Source organism: Somniosus microcephalus, unplaced genomic scaffold (assembly GCF_052327205.1).
Source record: "Somniosus microcephalus isolate GS21.2 unplaced genomic scaffold, FLI_Smic_1.0 scaffold1853, whole genome shotgun sequence".
Taxonomy (NCBI): domain Eukaryota; kingdom Metazoa; phylum Chordata; class Chondrichthyes; order Squaliformes; family Somniosidae; genus Somniosus; species Somniosus microcephalus.
This window is the reverse complement of record NW_028227040.1, coordinates 8,742-18,363: the sequence shown is the minus strand read 5'-3', so window position 1 is coordinate 18,363 and position 9,622 is coordinate 8,742. Positions and strand designations below refer to the sequence as shown.

Here is a 9,622-nt window from a genome sequence, read left to right as displayed (position 1 = left end):
AGAGAATTTTAAATTGGAGGTTTTGAGGTACTGGGAGCCAATGTAGGGATGAGGGTTAGGGTATAGACAGCAGAATTTTAGATAAACTGGTTTATGGAGGGTGGAGGATGGGAGGCTGGTCATTGCAGCATCGGAATAGTCAATTCTGGCAGGAAAGGAACGGATGAGGGTTTCAGCAGCAGATAGTCTGAGGCAGAGATGGGCGATGTTAGAGTTCAAATAGGACACCTGGATTGCGAACAAAGATGATTGGTTCAGTCTTCCCAATGTTTGACTGAAGGAAATTGCAGTTCATCCACACCTGAATATCTCAAAAGCAATCTGGCAATCCAGATGCAGTGGCGGGGTTGAGAGGTGGTGGAGGAGTAGAGCTGGGTGTTGTCGGCATACTTGTGGAAGCAGACTCCATGTCCGCGGATGATGTCACGAAGGGGCAGCATGTAGATGAGGAAGTGGAGCGGTCTAAGGATAGATCCTTGGTGGACACTGCAGCTAACGTTACTGGGGGTGGGAAGAGTAGCCATTGCTGGAAATGCACTGGCTACGATTGGATAGATAAGAGTGGAACCAAGTGAGAGCAATTTCACTGAGCTTTGAGGGTGGTTGGTGTGGTCGACGGTATCAGAGGTGGAGAGATTCTCAATGTAGAGGAGAGATCATGCACCACAGAGAATGTCATTTGTGACTTTGGTTAGGGCCATTTTGATGCTGTCGCAGGGGTGGAAACCTGATTGGAGAGTTGTAGATGGGTATTGATTTGAGAGTCAACATGGTCCAAGAAATTTGGAGAGGAAAGAGAAGTTAGAGATGGGGCAATAGTTTGCAAGGGGAGAGGGTTGAAGGTGAGTTTTGAGGAAGGGGATAAAGGGAGGGGGAATAACATCTGAGAGGGAAACATTTACAATGTTGGTCAGCATAGGCCCAGAAAAGGAAGCTGGGTGATCAGTTGTTTAGTGGGAATGGGATCAATGCAGCAGCAGGTGGGTCTTGTGTACAAGATGAGCTTGGAGAGAGGATTGGGTGAGCATGGGGAAGGAGGAGCAGTGGAGTCAGCTGATCGTGTCTGGAGGAAACAAAGGCATGGATTTTGGTGGTAGATGGGCTGAGGCAAGTACTTAGAGGGACAATGTTGTGGAGATGGAAGTAGGCAGTCTTTGTGATGGAGGCAATGGGGTTGTGCTGGTTGTCTAAAAGTCATTTTTTTGGCAGACCTATTTTTGGGGATTTATCCAGAAATTAGTTATTCTGTCCCTTGACAATCTGTTTAAAATTTGAATTGCCCAAAATGATCTTGCAGTATTGCACGCATAAATCCACTTCTTTTCAAGGCTCTTGCAAAACATCAAAACTCTAGCTTATTTTACTATTTTCTATGTACTTTCATGAACTGCCCCTGAGCAGTTTTGGTGGTTTTTTAATGCATTAGGAAAGTAGTCAGGGAATTTGTAGACCAAATAGTGTTGGGACTGGTGGAAGTAGCAGTAGAATAATGGGCATGGGTTCAAATTGTAATTTTAAATGTCATTTGAATTCAGTTAGTCTGTGCCTGAGCCCAACTATTCTTGGCTGGGCTATTAAGAGTATATGAAAGGTGTTGCAGTGGTATTTCATGAATCTGAGTGCTTCGTTCTCTTTTGAGATGAGAGAGATCAGGGAGATTTATGTATTGCTACAAAAGCTTTCAGTTGATGCAGGGCAACATCAGTTGAAGTTTGTAGATCGGAAAAGATAGACTTGCATTTATATCACACCTTTCACAAACTCAATGTCCCAAAGCGCTTTGCAGTCAAGTACTGCTGAAGTGTAGTCACTGTTGTAATGTAGGAAACGTGGCAGCCAACTTGTGCACAGCAAAGTCCCATAAACAACAATGTGATAATGACCAGATCGTCTGCTTTTTAGTGATGTTGGTTGAGGGATATATATTGGCTGGTACACCAGGGAGAACTCCTCTGCTCCTCTTCAGAATAGTGCCAAGGGATCTTTTATGTCCACTTGAGAGAGCAGAGAGGGCCTCGGTTTAATGTCTCACCTGAAAGGCCGCACCTCCAACAGTGCAGCATTCTGTCAGTACTGCACTGGGAGTGCTAGCATAGATTTTGTGCTTGGGTCTCTGAAGTGGGACTTGAACCCACAAACTTCCGACTCAGGTGAGTGCTACCCACTGAGTACCACTTTAAGTAGAATAACACACAGATGACACAATTCATTTTTTTGAAAGTATATCTAATTTCTTTTTTTTTTTCCCTCAATAAGGTGGTCCAAATTGCGTATCAACATGCTGCCTGCTACAATTATATGTGAACCGATCTCCGAGTGCTTTGTTGCAAGTTTGATCATTGGATGGGCTGCTCACCATGTCTTCAAATGGGACATTATGGTATTTTTTATGTGTCACTGCTTGGCATGGTTTATATCTGATTACATCCAACTCAGAGGAGTCCAGGTATGTGCAGTTGGCTGACTCATAATGATAAATCAGTCATGGAAAACCTAGTGTAGTATTTCAAGCATGATGAATGTAGAACAATAGTTTCAGGTTTTTTGTTTCTGTTGAATCAATGTTTAACTATATATTTGCTTTTATAATGGGAACCCTGTGCCCCCGTACTATCAGAAATTTGTTTTCATGCTGCTACCGTCGTTGCCTTTGAAACTGGCTGTTACGAAATGCAAAACCAACCCCAGGGTAGACAGATAAATGATCTCAAAACACTTGGTACCAACGGTAGCATCCATCAGTAACATAGTTGAGATCAGTAATCTTCCTTGTGGAAAATCATCGTTGCAAACCTGCGACCTACCACACCACGGCTAGCATAAAGTCACTTTCATGAATCGCACAACATTTCCTGTATTTAACACACAGCCTTCAGAAAACTGGTCACAAAATAGCCAAATGCTTTTGATAAGTTACCAGTCAGCAATTGCCCCATTCTAAGCTACCATTATGCTGCAGATCTTCACATCCTTGGATTGGAGGGGAGGGAAAAGTATCCAGGGTGAGTGCTGCTGATTATGGTTTAGCAACACCTTGGGTCAGATTTGCCTATGACAGCTTCCACATTCAAATAGTCAGTCATTCACTGTTCTGGCCCGCACGTCCTTCATAGGGGAACAGTAAATACAGAGATCGTGAGTATGACTGCTCATTTACCTTTGAATGCTGTGATAACACTTTCATTTTCTGATTTTTGAATTTCCTTTGCATTGCGCAGTTTTTGTATCACCAAACAGCGAGTTCCTGTTGCTGGTGGCAATTTGGGGAAAATGCTGCTTACATTTGGAGCTCACTTCAGATAGCTTTTCCTCAATGCCCAATGCAATAACGTTGAACTCCTGCTCCCTACAAACCAATAAGGTGACAATTGTGTGCAAAGTCATCTGGGATAACATGCTCTGGGTGAACCTTTGATACCAGATAGCCTGTAGGAATTCTACTATGATCTCTAGTTGGAAGGTGGATGACATGAGCCATGCTAGACACTTGCTGTAATAGTCCATCAAATGGTTTTATTGATGTATTTTGCATAGAAGCAGTATACAGGTAATTACATTTTTGAGTCAGTTCAAATGTCTTAGTCTGGAGCCAGTTCAGATATAAAACAGATAAACCGGTCAAATTAGAAAATTTCCTTGCAGACCTTGTGATAAAACTTTTCGGGGAGAAAATGGCTTTGTTACATAAAGGGGTGGTTTTCAACATGCCGCCCGGGTGTAAAACTGGCGCTGCGGATCAGCCGCCCCGTTGTAGAAACCGTCTGATGTTCATTCCCATTGAAAGTCCAAATCACATCGAGACATAATTAATGCTGCCCATCAGGCGAGTTGCCAATCACAGCATGAGAAGTACTGACAGCCCGCCTATTTGATTTTAATGAGTTGCACCAACTGCGGGGCGGGGCAGGGGGGGTGGTGGGTATTTGCGGTGCACCTCTCTGATTCTCAAAAATGGATTACTCTGACCTGGTTTAACAAAGTACCCATGATAATATATGCACTCTTTAAGTAAAAACAGAAAATGCTGGAAATACTCAGCGGGTAAGGCAGCATCTGTGGAGAGAGAAACAGAGTTAATGTTTCAGGTCAATGACCTTTCATCAGAACTCTAAGTACATACTCTAAGTGGCTGGTATGCAGCAGAATTATAACAGCATCTCAAAAGAAGCTATTGATTGTGAAGCTCTGAGACATGGTGCAGCTATGATAAAGCTGTACTCTCACTCACACTCAGTCACTCTCTCCAGGTAGCCTGGAGTGATCATGTAGCTAGGGGAACTTTGCAGAAGGCCAGTATTTCTGTTAGTCCCCATGCAAAATGATTGACGGCGGGTTGCGAACCCGCCTACACGCCACTTTCCAAAGTGTCGGGTCTGCGATTTAAAAACCGACCTAACACCAAGCGGCGGGTAAGGGATTAAACATAGAAACATAGAAGATAGGAGCAGGCCCTTCGAGCCTGCTCCGCCATTCAACGAGATCATGGCTGATCATCCAAACCCTAGCACCCGGTCCCTACACCGACAGCCATCCCACCCAAGCCCTATCCCCATAACCCCATGTATTTAATCCCCCCAACACTAAGGGCCAATTTTTATCATGGCCAATCAACCTAACCCGCACTTAATTGCTTGTTTAGAGCTATTTTGCCTCAATTTTCCAAGTTTTGGGTCGGGTTTCACGACGTTCGGAGAACACGTCGGGTAAGTGTGTCGTGAACACCAACCAGCTGGAAACTTCACAGCTGTAACTGCAATCTGAAAGCTGCACTCAAATCTGGTCAGTTTCAAATGTCAGAGATTGGTGATTGAACAATTTGGGAGATGCATTCTGTGTTTAGGCTGCAAGTATGTGGTGTTAACTCTATATCCACTGTCCCCTGCATTGCTGGACATAAAAGGTTCCCTCACCCTTCACTGTGCCACCTCAAATTGTCAGCACACAAATGGCAACGATGTCAAATGTTCATTCAAGATTAAATAATTTCAACATAATAAAAGATGAGAAACTTAACATTGATATGTAGATTGCACTCACTTGGGTGTTCTGAGAGAATTCATTGTTAGGTTTCTGTGTGTTTGTTATGTTGGCTATCAGATGAACACACCTGCACCTTGTGCTGAGGGCAGGTAACCCACACGATGGGCTTAATTAGCCCAATTAAACCAAAATTGTGTCGGAGGGCCGGCAGCAGGTCCGGAACCCGCCGACGCCAACCTGCCTTCACGAACAGAATCACAGCCAAAGAAGCTATGAGACCTCTTGGGTGGTTTTATTTTTCAAATTAAGCAGCAGCAAACCTTTTAACTTTGCCGCTGCTTTCCAGTAGTGTTATTTTTGAAATGCAGGCCTGTTACTATAATTAATTAACAATATTGTAGCAGTAACCAATGGCATGAATTCAACATTAATAATTTGCTTTTCCTCCCCTCGCTTCCAATCCAGGGTGGACCTCTGTGTTTCTCAAAACTTGATTATGCAGTAGCTTGGTTCATCAGAGAATCCATGACCATATACATATTCTTGTCTGCCCTCTGGGATCCCACTATAAGCTGGCGGACAGGTCGCTACAGACTGCGCTGTGGTGGCACAGCTGAAGAAATCATTGATGTATGAACACCAAGTCCTGACTGTATAGATGAAGAAAAGTATTATGTATGATGTTTGTACAAAGACTTTTAAATAGTTCTACCTTCAATAGTTTTTACTTGTGTGTCCTAGTATTCTGAGTTAATTTATTTGCGTGACACTTGCAGCAGAAATAAAAAATTGCAGAAAATGAATGAGGCCAAAAAAAAACATGTTTTTCTATCCCTCTGTGCAAAAAGGTGGGTTAGAAACTTTTTTTATAAATATATTTTAACCTCGCTACTCGTTTTTAAAACCAGATACAAGAAATACTGTTTCTTTAAACATTAGGTTTGGATATTGTGTTTGGTAATCGAACAGTGCAGTGCTACTTGCAAAAGGAATAAAAACATCTGATGGGTAACTGTTATTCCTCTAATGCAAATGATTTAAAAAGAATACTTCAATAGGGAGAGTGACAAACAGGCAATTTTTTTGGCCTCATATAGCAATGACCAAAAGTAGGCTTAAGTTTGCTAGTTTTATCATCTGCAATCTTCTGGAACAACTTTAGTATTAATCACTGCATGTGTATTAGCTTTTAGTTCTGTTTCTTTTTGGTTGCCTTTTGAACAGCTACATAGCCTTTATAAAAAAAAAAAAAAATTTTTTTTTTAAATCAAAGCTACTCTTGGCTGTGTAATATTTCTCTGCTAAGCGGATGATAATTCATTTCAAGACAAAATGAGATTTGGGCATCTTCATGTTAGTCAAGTTATAACCTTGAGTGTTTGGAATAAGGATGTGAAGTTCAACAACTTGTCAATATTAAAATGTCCTTCAGCACAACTGAATAATGTTTAATGGGGGGAGGACATGTATGGGGTTACAATTACGACTGCAGCAACTCATTCAAAAACTGTCGAGCTGGATCTGTTGATGGTTTTTTTGCCGGTATTACTATCTTGATCCAGTCTTCATTAATAAAAACTAGTTTGGTATTCATGTGGAAATTCAATGATTTTGCAAAAAGCTGTTGATGCATGCAGTTGAGTTTCTACCTTCCCCTAGCTAAGTATTGATGTTTGTATTCAAAAGTGCTGGATTTACAGAGCTCATTGTCACAACTTATAACCAATTGCAGTGGTGAACTGGATCTGTTGAAAATGCTATTTGTATGCTTGGGTGAATAGGGATGGGACTGAGAGATTTTTGTGCCCTGAACCTTGTGCTGAACTTGTGGGGTTTTTTTGTGGCCATTTAGAAATGGCATAATGTATATTTCATGAAATGTGATTTTTGAAATTGTTTGCATTCTGAGCAACACCTAGACTTGATGTTTTTTTTTCAAAATGGTTGGTTTACTCATAAATCACTGCTGGGCAGTCAAATCCATAGTGTAAGCAATAATGAATTTTTTTGAAACTGCATTGCGGTGAATGATGCACTTTAAGCTCAGACAATCTGGTTCAACTTGTGGCCAGACAAACTTCAGCTTATAATATTGCCGTTGATGCACCTTTTGTAAATCGTTTAAATTCATTGATTCTTGTTTCACAAGTAATTCTACTGTCGGGCATTCATAGAATACTTGGATTGAAATGGGAAAGTTTAGGAAAATAATCTGACGTTCATTCCACTACTGGTGTGAGCCACTTCCCTTCCCTCATTTTATTGACATTTACCCTTATGACATCATTTAATTGGTTTGAAGGGTCACTCACCATAACCATTGCACAGCTCAAGCATAATGTTGTGTACATATGATCCCACCCCACTCATCCATTGGTATGAATCGGGTGAATCCTGAGGAAGTCCTATGTTTTCAAAAACCGTCTAGTTGTGATCCACCAATTTTAATAGTTTGTGTTGTCATTTGAGCTTTGCTGTTTACCATTGACTGTTATTTGTATGGAATTTTTTTTATTACAACTCATTTTTGTTTTGTTTTATGAATTTTTGTTAGCCTGATCAGTGCTGAAATGAGAACTCTACTTGCAGCCTAATGTAATGCTGGTTTTTTCCATGATGTTTCAGCTGTGAATTAAAAAAAAAAAAAAAAAAAAATATATATATATAATGGAAGTGGTTGCAATTGAATCACTTCTGCATAGTTACAAAGCAGTGCGTGGCACAGCTGAAACTGGCTTAACTGAAAATGAAGTGTCGCTAAAGCATGATCTCATGATTTTCATATCTTTCCTTTCATTGAGCCATTTGTATACTTTTATCGATTGCAAGTACAAAGCATGCGAAGAGATACGTCAACACTAATTGTAGTTGGGTCTACAGGATTTATTCAGGGACCCTACTGCGTGATGCAAAATTCCACTGATTTAGCTTCAGTTGCTGAAACAGTCCCACACTGAACCGGTCCCAGTGATTCTGCCTCTCTATGGGCTTTGTAGGTGTTAAAACTGAGCCTTAATGTCTATTGTATGTTCCAGGGGCATATATGTGATGACTAGTCATGTAGAATGTATCAGCTTTGTCCCTGTTGGTTTAAATCTGAGACTGCTGTTAAGTGACACTGACCTTGCCATGTACATAAGCAGACACTGAAATGCAAACGTGCTTTATTTAATTGTCAACTTTGTGTTGTGTTCCAGACTCTGCCATTAAGCGCTTAAACCGTGAAAATTTTGCTTCAGAAGACTATATATTCCGAGATGTCAATTGTACATTCAACTTTTTACTGAATAAAACAGATTTGAATGTAGTTGTAATGTGAATAGTTTTTGTATGAATTATTTGTCACTGCTTTATGAAGTGGTATAAGACTAACGTATGGCATTCATGTTTTAATTGTTATTAAAAAATCAAGTGGTGACAATTGATTTGTGCCTTTTTGTTGGGATGACCTCATTAAAATCCTGATGACCATCTAATAACTCCAGCAGCTTCTTAGTAAATATTAAAAGTTAATTTATTTCAGAATGATACAGCACAAAAGGAGGCCATTTGGCCCATTGTGCCTGTACTGGCTCTTTGAAAGAGCTATCCAATTAGTCCCACTCTGTTTCCACAACATTCAAAAGCATAAGTAGTATTGTGGATTCCACCCAACTCATTCAATCTCCCAAGGGAGGCAGCCATTCCAGGTAATATTTCCAAGAATGGATAAAACTGCAATTTCCCTGACCTCCAAAGGTAATCAAGAGAAACTGCACAGTATTAATCGAACCTCACAACCAACCCAACTCAAATCAACCAATTGCTTTCCCTGGATAATTTTACTGTGATCCTACTAGCATACAAACTATTGTCCCATAGATTATTTCCATCCCTGTCTCTCTTCCTCCCAAGGACGCGGTTGCAGAATTAATGGGGAAATTCAGTATAGGTGTAATGAACAAGATTACCACTTTCAACTGTGCCAGTTTCATACATGTCAATTTGTTACATTGTGCTCTTTTTACATTAACCATTTTCTTTCTTCCATTACATTGCTACAGTCACTTCACATTGGTGGTTTTGGTTAACCAGCAGCAGAATAAAGGAGGGAGTCATTCTGTATTTGACACTAACCTTTTTTTAAAAAAAAGTTAGTAGCACTGCTAATAGGAGAGCTACTTTCCAGAGCAATTTGAGGCAGCAGGGGGAAGCAGAAAGGGAGAAGTCAAAGAATTAAATGGGGAGCACTTTTTTTTAAATGACTTGCATTTATATAGTGCCTTTCACAACCTCTGGATGTCCCATAGAAGATAGGAGTAGGCCATTTGGCCCCTCGAGCCTGTTCTGCCATTTAATGAGATCATGGCTGATCATCCAAATTCAGTACCCTGTCCCTGCCTTCTCCCCATATTCCTTGATCCCTTTAGCCTTAAGAAATATATCTAACTCCTTCTTGAATATATTTAATGAATTGGCCTCAACTGCCTTGTGTGGTAGAGAATTCCACAGGTTCACCACTTTCTGGGTGAAGAAATTCCTCCCCATCTCTGTCCTAAGTGGCTTACCCTTTATCCTTAGACTGTGACCCCTGGTTCTGGGCTCCCCTGCCATTGGGAACAGCCTTCCTGCATCTAGTCTTGTCTAGTCCTGTTAGAATTTT

General features: G+C 40.9%; 1 long non-coding RNA gene across 1 annotated transcript; it reads left to right on the top strand.

Moving 5' to 3' along the window:
- The first annotated feature begins 76 nt into the window (after positions 1 to 76).
- LOC147080220 (uncharacterized) lies at positions 77 to 8,405 on the top strand. The gene is made up of 2 exons (XR_015077441.1): positions 77 to 2,446; positions 5,446 to 8,405. It is a non-coding gene; the product is annotated as an uncharacterized LOC147080220 (long non-coding RNA).
- Positions 8,406 to 9,622: the final 1,217 nt, after the last annotated feature.